The sequence below is a fragment of the Hevea brasiliensis genome, chromosome 16, assembly GCF_030052815.1.
Source record: "Hevea brasiliensis isolate MT/VB/25A 57/8 chromosome 16, ASM3005281v1, whole genome shotgun sequence".
Taxonomy (NCBI): domain Eukaryota; kingdom Viridiplantae; phylum Streptophyta; class Magnoliopsida; order Malpighiales; family Euphorbiaceae; genus Hevea; species Hevea brasiliensis.
The window spans coordinates 22960186-22974226 of NC_079508.1; the positions used below are offsets into that span (position 1 = coordinate 22960186).

At 34.7% G+C, this 14041-nt stretch overlaps 1 non-coding gene across 1 annotated transcript; it reads right to left on the minus strand.

Moving 5' to 3' along the window:
• Nucleotides 1–5622: 5622 nt before the first annotated feature.
• On the minus strand, nt 5623–5729 carry LOC131175197 (small nucleolar RNA R71). Its single transcript, XR_009145360.1, has one exon. It is a non-coding gene; the product is annotated as a small nucleolar RNA R71 (small nucleolar RNA).
• Between the last annotated feature and the right edge of the window lie 8312 nt (nt 5730–14041).

Below are 14041 nucleotides of genomic sequence, written 5' to 3' on the forward strand. Positions count from 1 at the left end.
AACGAGCGTGACTCAAGTAGTTATAGAAAAGTCAAAATAAGCTAAAAGGATCGGAATGAGGAAATAAGTTTTGAGGTTGGGCCCTGGAGTGAGTCTAGATGACAAGATAATGGATCGAGAATCGAGACAAAGTTCAAACCTCGGATAGGTACCCAAAAGGGATGGAGTCAAAAACCAAAGAATTCAAGTAAAACAACCATGTGAAAGATAGCAAGGAGCTCGGCTCAACATTCGTCGTCTAGTTATGGGATTCCATAGCCTAGGAAAAGCCTTTCAAAGGGGCCTCCGTGCCTTCGGTAATTCTTTCCAATACGAAGGGGATCGGGACAGAACCCTTACTTAAATCCCTAGGTTAGAATTTTAATAAAATGCCGTTCTTACAAACATTGAGAGATCGGGAGAGAGTTCTTACCCGAGTTCTTAGCTTGAACTTTCAACAAAATACATTGAGAGATCGGGAGAGAGTCCTCACCCAAGTTCTCAGCTTAAACTTTTAGTAAGACATATTAAGAGATCGGGAGAGAGTTCTTACCCTAGTTCTCAACTTAAAATTCTTAATACACTAAGAGATCGGGAGAGAGTTCTTACCCGAGTTCTCAGCTTAAACTTTTAGTAAGACATATTAAGAGATCAGGAGAGAGTTCTTACCTGAGTTCTCAAGTTCTTAATACACTAAGAGATCGGGGGAGAGTTCTTACCCGAGTTCTCAACTTAAACTTATAACAAAATATATTGACAAATACATTAAGAGATTGAGAGAGAGTTCTTACTTGACCTCTTTGCTTGACCTCTTTATTATTTTATTTCTTCTGCATAATTTCCTTTTCACTGTTTTTACATTTTATTATGATGTTTGCTGAACTCACCAAGAGTGAGTAGTTTTCTTATTCTGGATTTGGGAGAGTAGCTCTTGTAATTATTATTATGGATGAACACTAAGTTTTATTTATTGGATTTGAGATTCGTTTCTTGATTTAATTTCTTATGATCTTAATGCTTGCTATGTTCTGGTATCAACTTAGCCATGATTGTAGATGTTAATTAAAGGACTGAAAGGTGAAGATTAACATTAGAAAACCAAGATCTTGAACCTAGGATGTAACACGCCTCACTCGTCTACAGAATAGCCGAGCAAGGCGTGCTATACGGCGTGCTGAAACACCTAGTCTGTGATTATTTCATTTCCTGAGCTCAATTTGATTTTAAGAAGTCTTTTATGTAATATTCATATTATGCTAATACTATTTTCATACTTTGATAAAATCAGTATTTCAAGATTGGTAATAAAAATTTGGCAAGGTGCCGTCTATATTTCGGACAAACTTTCCTTCCAAACCTATTGAAAACAGTTTAATATGATAATATCAAAATCTTAAATATTTCACAGTCTTTATTTCTCAGTAAAGTCAATAGACTTTTACAGTCATTAAACAGTTCCATAATACAGTCCATAATAATTTAAATATGTCCAAAAAATCTCCATGTTATTTAATATGTACAAGATATTACAAACTTTAGAGCTTTCCTAAAATTACAAAATACAAGGCCGAATTTCAAAAATACAACAAAAGTATAAAATACAAGATATCTAAGTCCTACCATTTATGCAATGCAGTACAGATGACTCTGGACTCCTGTGCAGATCTGATGTCTCACCCGGGTCGTAGGTCTGCTGGGCTCCCCAGTTGTGTCTCCAATACCTACGCGTTACAAAAGCAACGCGCTAAGCAATTTTGCTTAGTGGTGCCAAATATAAAGAAATATACACTAAAATAAAGTAAATAAAGTGTTTACGAATTTTTTTGGTGGTGCTGTATGTCAGTAGACTGGATTTAGGTATTTGAATTTAATAGTACTTGAATTACTACCCGTGTAGCCTATATACTGACCAAACTGGATAAACGGTTATACTGGCACTGGGTACCTAGTACCTCGAGCCGTCACACCATCGGTCACAAAGTGTCTCCCAGTGTGCAAATAGCGTGGCTAAAAAGCCATATAGAAAATCTGGCGATATGCCAAGAATAAATACACAATATGTATAGCCGTAGGCTATTAAAGTCACAGTGCGGCATAATAAGCCGTAAAAACACAGTATGGCATAAAGCCATTTACAGAATAGCTGTCAGAATCCTATTAGCATGCAAACCTATCCATACTAGTTAACTAGGCAAACTAGGGCATATTATAAATTAATTGTTTAATTCTTTAATTTTTGGAGTTTACTAATTATATAATTCACAAGTCAATGCATATGTTGACCTTTTTAGGTAATATGGATAAGTTGTTTCGAGCATCAATATGTCACAATTTATATCTCAATATGCTGCCAATATAGTACAATTTACCATTTTTACAAGTTGGCATTCATTGCCAAAATGCTTCAAGCATCATTGTATGTAAAATGTCAAATTCTCAATTTTTGTGTGCTAGATTGGTTTAGCTTAAAGTCCTATTTCTCTTGGTTTTTAGCTTCTGGTCAAAGAAGAAAAATTGTAGCTCTATGTCTTATTGCATGCGGGGTAAAATTTCAGGTTATTCTGAGTTGTATAGACCAAGATATGGTCAATTTACTAAAGCTGGACATATTGCACCTTTAGTGCAAAATTTGGTCAATTTTAGGTCACTTTTGGTTCGGCAGTTTTTGTACCCGAACTTCTGCAAGCCATTTGACTTGGTTCTGGCCATTTCTGGGCTTTGATGTCTTCATAATAATTGTATATCTATGTATAAACTAACCATGGTAAAAATTTCAGGTCAATTGGACTTGTTTTGAGTGAGTTATGGTCATCCCAAGGACTACTGTTCATATGGTCAAAAATCTGGGTTGCAAGGTTGCTATTCCAGATTTGGTCATTTTTATGGTTAGTTTATAGGTAGAATTTTGGCAACATTTCTACATGAAAGTTGGCCTATTTGGTGTCTAGTTTCATCCCCCATTGGCCTCGTACCAATTGGGTTCACAGTTTATCACTTATGACCAAATTTAGGCACTGCCTTTAATACACAACCTGCACAAAGTATATACACTTCCAATTTGATATTCCTTCTCTTCTTTATTACTTCAATATTCAATCAATGACACTTGCATATATATATGGTACACAATTCTAGCAACAATTTTGGGTAGAATATTCAAGTGCTCAATGCACACAATTCACCATTAAGTTTAACATTCACTTCCACCAAAATTCAACATATCTCAATGTCAATATTACACATACACTTCAACATAATCATACTTCAATATCAGTTACATATGCTGCCCACAATTTAACACTAGCATATTTCATTAATAACTACATATTCACTCACAAATTCGTGGTTTAATAGGTTGCCAAACATGGCAGTTTGCCAAAGCATCAAAATCCCATTTCAAACCCTAAATTCAAGCATTAGCATGTACATACTTGGATATAAACTTACTACAACTTTCATTTGAATTAATCAACCTTCATTTCCATTCATTAGAAGTAAAAATAACTCAAGCTCAATAAAGGTTCATGGCTGCCGAAAATGGACAAGTCCATATCTCACTATTTCTTTCATTTCTCTTCACCAAACTACTCCTCTCAACCTAAACACAACTTTTACTAAAGCTAGGGAGAAGATTTGGACACTTACCACTTTTGAAGCTTATCAAAACTTCACCAAATCTTGTTTTTCTTGTTGCCAATATCTTTCCCAAGGTAAGTAGCCAAGCTTTAATGAAGGAACTAAGTAGAAATGGTGGCTTGATCATGCACCCATGGAGGTTGCATGTGGGGCGTCCATGGTGATTTCCATGGTGAGCTTCATTTCTCTCGGCTGGTTATTTCTCAAGGTGGAAGATGATGGTTCTGCTGTCCCAAAGGCATATTTAGGTGTCCCAAATTAAGAGTTAGTGGAGCACTAACTTGGATTTTAATGTTAATTATTCAAAGTTTCATATATTGGATTTTATCCCCCATTTCTTTCACTATTCTTATAATGTATCACAATTTAATTTTTCATGAAATTCTCTAAGTGTAATATTATTTATTTTTAATGGACATTGAGGTCAAAAGGCAACTCTAGGTGTCAAATGACCAAAATACCCCACTTCGGGTTATATTCCCGATTTTTCGGTAACACCGATTTTTGTCTATTTTTCGATTTTTCATTTTTCTTTGTACTAATTTATTAATTTTTCTTTGATATTTCTAGTATTAATTACATTTCAATAAACCTTTATTTATGCCTCAAAATTAAATTTCGAGGATTTTCCACGGTCCTGGGGTCGGCAACGGCCTTCCCGGTGCGATCACCCATCGCTGCGGTGCCGGCTTGTTTAACTTAGCTTCATTTTCTCTCTTTCATTTTTCTTTGATTTTTCTTGTATTTTCTTTTTATTTATTTCATCATCATATGTCTATTCACTATCACCGAAGTGTAGTTCCAGACATCCTGACTTGCTTGGACTGTTATTTGGCCACTGGAGCAATAGAATGTACAAAACACGTACAGTGGGGATGTTACATAAGAATTCTGACCTAGACATGGGCTGATACCTTTGTGGAACTTCAAAATTGGTCAAAAATCTTAAAGGATTTTAATTAATTTAGTCACCATGAAAGTAGGGTTTGAGTTAATTAGAATACACCCTAGATGCCTTGAGAGAGGATTTAGGATAACTTAGGACTGATTTCCATCAAGGAAAACGACCCCTTAATCCAGTAAATAAACTAAATAACAATCCTAGTAAAATTCAAGTGTGAAATCTTATTTCTAGAATTGTTCCAAAATTGATTATTTCATTTTAAGTTTACCATCCTAGTGTTCAAAATTAGGAACTTCATTCCCTAATTATTTGACAGCCTAGACAGTCAAAATTATCGTGTAAATTATTACTTGCTAAACAAAGTCCTCATGGGAACGACACTCTACTTATCACTTTATTACTTGTTAGCGATTCGTGCACTTGCAGGGTTGTAAAAACTAGCAAACAAGTTTTTGGCGCTGTTGTTGGGGATTTTGGTTTTAGTAATATTAAGCGATAGGCAATTTAGCTGATTTAGGCAGTTATATTTATTATTTAATTTTATTTTACTAGTTGTATTTCTTTTCTTTTCTTTAAGGTACTTGATCTGGTATATGACAAGAACAAAGCCAGAACAAATTTCGGACTGTGATCCGGAGATAGACAGAACTCTGAAAGCCATCAGGAGAGAAAAGAGACACCAAGAGCACGGTCAAAGAGATCCTGAACTTCCAACCATGGCCAATAATAATGACAGACCAAGACTCTTGAGAGATTATGGTGCTCTATCTGTTCAAGGATTTTAGTCCAGTGTCACTAGACCCACAGTGGAAGCCAATAACTTTGAACTAAAACCAGCATGACTCTAAATGATTCAACAAACCCAGTTTGTAGGTTCACCCACAGAAGACCCGCACTATCACCTCTAGTGCTTTCTTTCCCTATGTGACACATTCAAAATGAATGGAGTGTCTGATCAAGCAATAAGACTCAGAGCATTCCCATTCTCCCTTCGGGATAGAGCAAGGAAGTGGTTACTTTCTCAACCGGCTGGAACGTTCACTACTTGGGAGAACTTATCTCAAGCTTTTCTAGCAAGGTATTTTCCATCTACAAAGACTGCAAAACTGAGGCTAGAGCTCAACACCTTTAGAAAAAAGGAAGGAGAATCACTCTATGATGCATGGGAAAGATATAAAGACCTGCAGAGGGAATGTCCACACCATTGCATAGAAGATTAGCTATTAGTGCAAAATTTCTATAATAGGTTACTACCCTCCATAAGGAGCACAGTTGATTCAGCTGCAGAGGGTGATCTAATGGAGAAAACAGTACCATAAGCACTTGAACTTCTAGAAAGGGTTGCATACCATAATTATGAGTGGTCAAATGAAAGAGGAAATGCAAGGAAAACTGCAAGGGTCTTAGAAGTAGACGCCTTAAGCATGATAAATGCTCAATTTGATCAGCTCATAGGGAAACTCGAAAGAATACAAGCCAACACAGTTGGTACAAACAGTCAACATGAGGACAACTATGGAGGAGGATACATGAATTCAGACTATAACAATTTCAATGAACCGTCCTCAGAACATATGAACTATGTGAATAATGGAGGAAACTTCAATCAGAGGCAACCCAACAACCCATATTCAAATACTTGTAACCCTGGATGGAGGAACCACCTAAATTTCTCATGGTCCAATCAGCAAAACCATCTAATAAACAAGCAATAAGGGTACAAACCACCAGCACTCCCTAGATTTCGGAACAGAGGTCAAAACTTTGCACAGTCATCGCTACCTCTCTAACCTCAACAACCTGAACCAAAAATGACCATGGAAACCATGGTGGAAGGATTCTTAGTAGCTCAACAACAACAAACTGAATTGATTAAATAGGTGACTTTTAGAATGGACCAACTTGGTACTCATAATAAGATGCTAGAGAATCAAATAGCTCAGCAAGCAAGTTCTTCAAGCAAGGCTATTGGCAAACTGCCTAACCAACCAGAAATGAATCCAAGGGAGCATTGTAAGGCAGTTTCACTGAGGAGTGGGAGAACTCTAGTACAACCAGAGGTAGAACCGACAGAGGAAATCATAGAAAAATCTAAAGGCCAAGAAGAAAAAAAAGAGGAAGAAGCTAAGAAAGATCAGGAAGAGGAAGCAAGGAAGGCAAAAAAATTACCAGAGCCATACCAGCCTCCCCTACATTTTCCTCAGAGATTTCAGAAAGACAAATTGGACAAGCAGTTTGGGAAGTTTTTGGAAGTTTTACAAAAACTTTACATTAACATCCCCTTCATTGAAGCACTTTCTTAGATGCCATCTTATGCGAAATTTCTTAAGGAAATTCTGTCAAAGAAAAGAAAGCTAGAAGACTATGAAATAGTAGCTCTAACAGAGGAATGCAGTGCCATACTACAAAACAAACTGTCTCCACAGTTGAAGGATCCAAGAAGCTTCTCCATGCCCTGTCTCATTGGTAACAAGAAAATAGATAAGGCCCTCTGCGATCTTAGAGTGAGCTTCAGTTTAATGCCTCTGTCAATATGCAAAAAGCTGGAGATCGGAGAACTGAAGCCCACAACAATCTCATTTCAATTGGCTGATCGATCTATTAAATATCCTGTGGGCATACTTGAGAACATTCCTATCAAAGTGGGCAAATTCTTTGTTCCAGTGGACTTTCTTGTCCTTGAGATGGAAGAAGATGTTCAAATTCCTATCATCCTAGGAAGACCATTCTTAACAACTGCTGGAGCCATCATAGACATAAAAAATGGTCGACTAACTCTCAAGGTAGGAGAAGAAGAAGTGGTGTTCAACTTATTCGACACAATGAAATAGAAATTTGAACTTGTTGAATGCTTCAAGGTTGACATAATTGACGAACAAGTTAAAGAGGAATTTCATAAGACACATCCTAAAGATCCTCTTGAAGCATGTATTGTGCACAGCCACATAGTGGATGATGAAAATACAGAAATAGCAGCCTGTGCACAACAGTTAGCAGCTCATCCATCCCTACCCTTAGCTAAGGCTTCCGAGATGGAAAAGTTGAAGGAGGAATAAACCAAAGTTAAGCTCCAAGAAAACACCAAACAGGTAGAGCTTAAACCTCTCCTCTCTTTGCTAAGGTACGCATTTCTGGACTCAAATTCTAAATATCCTATCATAATCAATGCTAGCCTGTCTAAGTTAGAAAAGGAAAAACTGCTAAGAGAACTTAGGATCCATAGCAAAGCCATAGGGTATAAAATAGAAGACCTGAAGGGAATCAACCCTTCGATTTGCATGCATAGGATACCCCTGAAAGAAAACAGTAAACCCACAATCGAACACCAAAAAAGACCTAACCCAAACATGAAAGAAGTAGTCAAGAAAGGAATCTTAAAACTATTAGATGCAGGTATCATATACCCAATTTTTTATAGTAAATGGATTAGTCCAGTGCATGTAGTTCCTAAGAAAGGCGAGGCAAAAGTTATCCAAAATGCAAACAATGAACTAATTCCTACTAGAGTAGTCACTGGTTGGCGAATGTGCATAGATTATAGGAAATTGAATAGTGCTACCAGAAAAGACCATTTCCCTCTCCCTTTTATTGACCAAATGTTGAAAGGTTAGTGAAACACTCTTATTTCTGTTATCTAGATGGGTATTCGAGATTCTTTCAAATTCCTATTCACCCAGAAGACCAAGAAAAGACAACATTCACTTGTCCCTATGGAACATTTGCATATAGAAGAATGCCTTTTGTGAAGGAGCGGAAGCATGAAAAACATAAGTTTATATCATTGAATTCAAAAAATTTTTCACCTAGGGTCATGCATCATGCCAGATTTATTTTTATCTATTTGATTTCAATGATAAAGAGCATATTAAAACTCTTTTAATATGTTTTTGGATCTACATTTACCATTTAAGATTTTAGAATTAATCAGATTAATTTTAAGAACCCTAGATTAGATCAAGAACAAGTGCACTAACCTCTTGATGCACTGCAGTGTGTTTGGCACCTTTGGGATGCATTTTTAAGACATCAGATGTTGTCCCTCTAGCTTGTCTACACCAAGATCACCTATGGTAGCCCTTGAACAGCTTCTAAAGCTTTTTCTATGAATTAGAAAATCAAGTTTTGCCTTTTGAGAGATTACAGATATAAATAGGACAATAAAAACAATTTCTAGTATTTTTAATTCAAGAGATTGTTTGTTAATCTCTTTGAATTAATGAGAGAAGAAGAAGGAGAGAAGGGAATGGCAGCCAAGGGTGGCGGCACAAAGAGAATGAGCAGCTTGTGTAATTTGTTCTTTCATCCTTACACTTATATAGCTAGGTCACCACTTAAAACCCTTGCCACATGTCACCTTTTGATTAGCTCTAGGTCTAATTGACCTAATCACATTGTGCCAAGTGTCAAACCTATATTTAATCTTGACTTTGATCATCTTACATGATTAAAAGTCATATGGAAAGCTTATGTGTAGTGCCATGTGTCACCATCTCATGGTGCCACATGTCACTCTGTGAAATAACCAAAATACCCCTGTGTCTTAATTTTGAGTTCTCAACCCCAAAATAATTATTTCTCTTCTTCTAATCAATTTATATCAAATATAAATTAATTAATTAATTTCTCATTAATTAAATTCATATTTAAACACTTTAAATATAAATTTAACTTATGCTATACATCTAATAACCTAGATTTGGTTTGAAGCCATGCTAGGGACTTTGCAATATAATTGCAAACCAAACCTATTTAATTAATCAATTAAACTCTTTAATTAATTAATTAAATTATATTTAATTTGGTGATTACTTGTGTATGTGTGTGACTTACTAGGCTCATCACTAATTGGCAATGAGACATGATGTCAACTCTTAATATCATCAGAACTCCTTCTTACCATAAATAATTTCTCTAAATCATTTTATGAGCCTCATAGACCATGGCTAACACCTAGCATAGCATGCCATGGCCACCCAATTAGTAATAAGGTTTACCTTAAATGAACCTATAATCATATGTTACCATGCACTAGAATCTCTCCGTTACAAAATCCCAATTCGAGCTGGAGTCATGGTTTATGTCATGTAGCACCCCTATTTGCATAGCCTGGTATATGTTACTGTTCTAGTGACTGGTATCGGTCTGAACAATTAAGAGGATTAGAACTATATTTAAGACACCTAGAAAAGTCTTGATTGAAAATAAATAGTGATTACCAGATAGAAAAGTAAAAATAAGAAAAACAGAAAATAAAAGGTTAAATGAGCCGGGAGTCACAGCGATGGGTGACCTTCTCGGGAAGGACTGCGAAGTCAATTTAAATTCAAATTTTGAATCATAAAATGTGATGCTGACATCCTTAGGATTATTAAAAATAGAGTGGAAAAGAGAAAATAATTAGGTCAGGGATCCGGAAGAAATATTGATTTACTTGCAAACCGGATTGAACCAGCGAGGGGCAATCTGGTTAATTCAGCCCTAGAGCTAACTCCTGACCTAACTGTCCAATAAAATTGGAGGAAAGAAAATTTTGGAATTGGAAATTAAATTAAAGAACTAATGGAAAAATAAATGCAAAAGAAAAAGAAAAAGGAAAAAGTTTATTATATCACTATTATGACATCATAAATAATTTTGCTTTTTTCCTACAAATATTGACCAAGTCAATTAAGTGAAAATAGACATAAAAATAGCGAAAATTGAAAGAAAGTTCATTTTTTCCCTTTCTTCTTCTTCTTGCCATGAACTCTCTTCTCTCTCATTTTTTTTTCTTTTCCTTCCCTCCATTAAAGCTCACTTTGAGCTTTTGTAACCCTAAATTACCACATAAATCCCTTAGAAAACTTGTAGAAATCCTCAAATTGAGCTTCAAGAAAAAGATTTAAAAGAGAAAATTTGATGAAAATTGAAGAAACAAAAAGCCAGGAAAGCCTCATACAAGGTTAGTGAAGTTATTTCCAAATTTCTCTTTATATTCATGTTTAAGCATAAGAATTAAGTTAAAAATTGCTAAAAATGAAACAAAAATAACATGTATAGAATTTCATGGAATTTCAGCCAACTTGAGATGTGGTAGGAATTGATTGAGTTTGATTGAATTAAAGGTGTACATGAACTTTAATAAGTTGATTGGTAATGTTTATATGCTTTGATTTAGTGAGATGTAACAATTAGTGAATTAGGGTTTTGGGCGCTTAGGGTTTAGGAGAAAAATTGTAGAAAATGATCAATGGATGTAAATGACCTTATTTGAGTTGGAAAATGGTCAATTGTAACCATTTGTGGTGTGTATGAATTGTTGGAAATAATTTACAATTCGGACTGGTTAGGGTCAATATACAGACAGCTTGACCTAGGTCACTTTCAGGGACCAAAATTGAAAATTTACCAACCCAATTGGTGTGAGGCCAATTGGGAATGAAACTAGACACAAAATTGCACATTTTTCTTCTAGGAATCATGCTCAGAAAATGACCATAACTTAGTGAACAATTAGGCCAAATCTAGATTAGGGCACACTGACCTGTACAAAAATGACCAAATGAACAGTAGTTACATAAATAACCATAACTTTGTCTAGGACGGTCCAAATGACCTGAAATTTTACCAGTAGAAAGCTGAGACATAGCCCTACAACTTTCAAGAAAAAAATAAACCCAAATTTTGACCATAACCTATTTGAAAATCCACCTGCAGTCAACATACCAAAACTCCCAGAACCAAGAAAGTGCCCATAATTCTAGGTTTGAACTAATCCGGCCAGCCTTAGGAAAATGGCCATATCTTGGGCTACAAAACTCCAAATGGAGTGATTCAAAAAGGGAATTAAAGCTACGATAGTAAGAAACAACTTTGATGAAAGAAAGTTGGCCAAATTTTCACTGTAGACAGACCAATGGAACTGTACAAACAAGTAACCCAAAACTGAAATTTTGTGATTTAACCCTAATATGCTTTGAATTGAATTTGGCAATCAATGCCAACAAAAATATGACTCAAAATATGGTATATGGGTGTAATTAGAATTAGCATATCTAATTAGTATGAAAAATTCAATATTTTGACCAAATGGTCAAATTAATAGTAGCCACAATTATACTAAGTACAAAGGATTCAATTTTATAGCATAAAGTAAGTGTACAAAACTTAGTTATTGAATTTATTTATTAGAAATAAATTGAATAGATATTGAAACACTCTAGTTTTGTGTTTTAGTGGGAATGGAGCCCTCTAAGGAAGGAGGAGAAATGGAACCAAGACAAGTCTAGATAAAAACTTGTGCACAACTAACTCTTTTGTTGTTTTTCACTTCCAAATTGATTTGAATAAATTTATTGTATGATTTATAATTTTTTTTGTGTTGAGAATTTTAACTTGTTGAATAAAATTGTATAAATTAAATGTAAATTTTCTTATGCATTTAAGGAATTATTGCATGGGTTTGAGGATTGTAAATTTTATGTTTGATGTGTTGCCAACCTTGAGCATGATTTTATAATGATTAAATATGTTAATGGTCTGTAAACACTTTTGTAAATAGAAATTGTTTTGAATATGATTTGAAACTACAGTTGACATGACAATATGTTTTGAATTCTCATTAGCTTGTCTAGTGAGATATCACCTCCACTAGATGGGGTGGGTTCCTTCCTCTCTGGCTTGCCAGTTGGGGAAGAGTTTGGATGAGTACTCATATATACTAGCTAGTCTTTGCTCCTCCCTTTTAGCCTTGGTTATTGGGAGACTTTGAAATGTTGTGGTGTATAACACGGCATCTATTATGAATTTTGGGTCATGGGTTCAACTGTGTGAATTGTTGGCAACTTCCTTTAAATTATGCATAGTTTGATAAATTGTGGTTGAAATAAATAATTTGTCAGTGATTTCAAATTTCCTTTTTGTATTGTTTCGAGATTTAAAAGAAATGTAGATAAATAGTTACTATTTGATCAAAATGTTATTCAAATAAATAATTTGCATAAATGAAAATATTGATTTTTGAATGTCATGAATTTTGAAAAATTTAGAAATTTTAAATTTTTATTTGTTATGAATTGTCAAACATAACTTGTATTAAGTTTTAAATTATTAGTTTGTACACCATTGAGTTCACCACTCAGCGATAGCTTTGTATGTTGTCGCAGGTGAAAGAAAATATAAAGCAGCTGAGCGAGATTACCGAAAGACACTGTGAAACTATCTTCGAGTATATCATAGGTATACCCTTGTACATTAGATTTTGATGTAATTCTGTAATTATATGTATGTAATTTCATTTGAGCAGTTGTATCAACTCTTTTATAATATATTTTTAGACTGTAATCAAATACAAGTTAATGTAATATTATCTTGAGATTTTATGTACTTATAAAGTTTTGTACTATTAAATTTTTAATGCTCCCATGAATGTAAATATTAATTTTGTTACCTTAATGAGATGTTTCAATATTTGATTTAATTTAAACGGTATATTGAGTTGCTTGTGCTGATTTGTGAAATAAAATTGAATAATGGAGTTGTGATTGAGAAATATATTTGGAGTGTCTTTCTTTTCAGGTTTTGAAGAACTATTTTCTCAAAATACAGACGGCACTCTGTTAAAATTTTTGTAAAAATTGCGGAGATTTTAAATATCTAAAAATTTGATTTATGTTTGGACTTTAAATAAAGGTTTTTAATATCTAAAAAAAAAATTTACCCACCAATTTAAAAATGAACGAAAATTATTTTAAAATCCCTTGTAGTATATTTAATGGGTTACCGGTAGGCGAAGTACGGTAATTCATTAGGTGTACTACGGGAGCATGTTACATCTTACGAGGAGTAGGGTGTGACATGTTTTAGTGGTATCAGAGCTAGTTTTTAAAGTAAATTTTGAACTGTGAATTTGAAATATTTTTTGATAAGTACAACTGCTCGAATGTTTGATACATATAGTACATTTACATCATAAATATGAACTAACGGGAAGAAATCTCCTTGTGTTGGTCGGATAGAAAAAAAAATCCTGTGAATAGATATGGACGAGGGGGATAAAATGGTAGGGCAGTCTGATACAGCTGACGTACAAGGAGAGGCCTCAGTTTCACAGAGCGTTGGAGGTCCAGCTGCACTAGTCCCTCTTATACAAATTACTGCACAAATGGCCCACAGATGGCCATGTTCTTTCAGCAAATGGCTGATAATCTGTTAGCCCAGGCCCAAGTTGAAGGAACGGAAGCGTGAAAAACACAAGATTATACCATTGAATTCAAAAATTTTCACCTAGGGTCACATGCACCATGCAAGATTTATTTTTATCTATTTGATTTCAATGATAAACAACATATTAAAACTCTTTTAATATGTTTTTGGATCTGTATTTGCCATTTAAGATTTTAAAATTAATCAGATTAATTTTAGAACCCTAGATTAAATCAAGAACGATTACACTAACCTCTTGATGTCTTTGCGGCGTGTCTGCGCCTTTGAGATTCGTCTTGAGGACACGGATGTTGTCCCTCTAGCTTGTCCACACCAAGA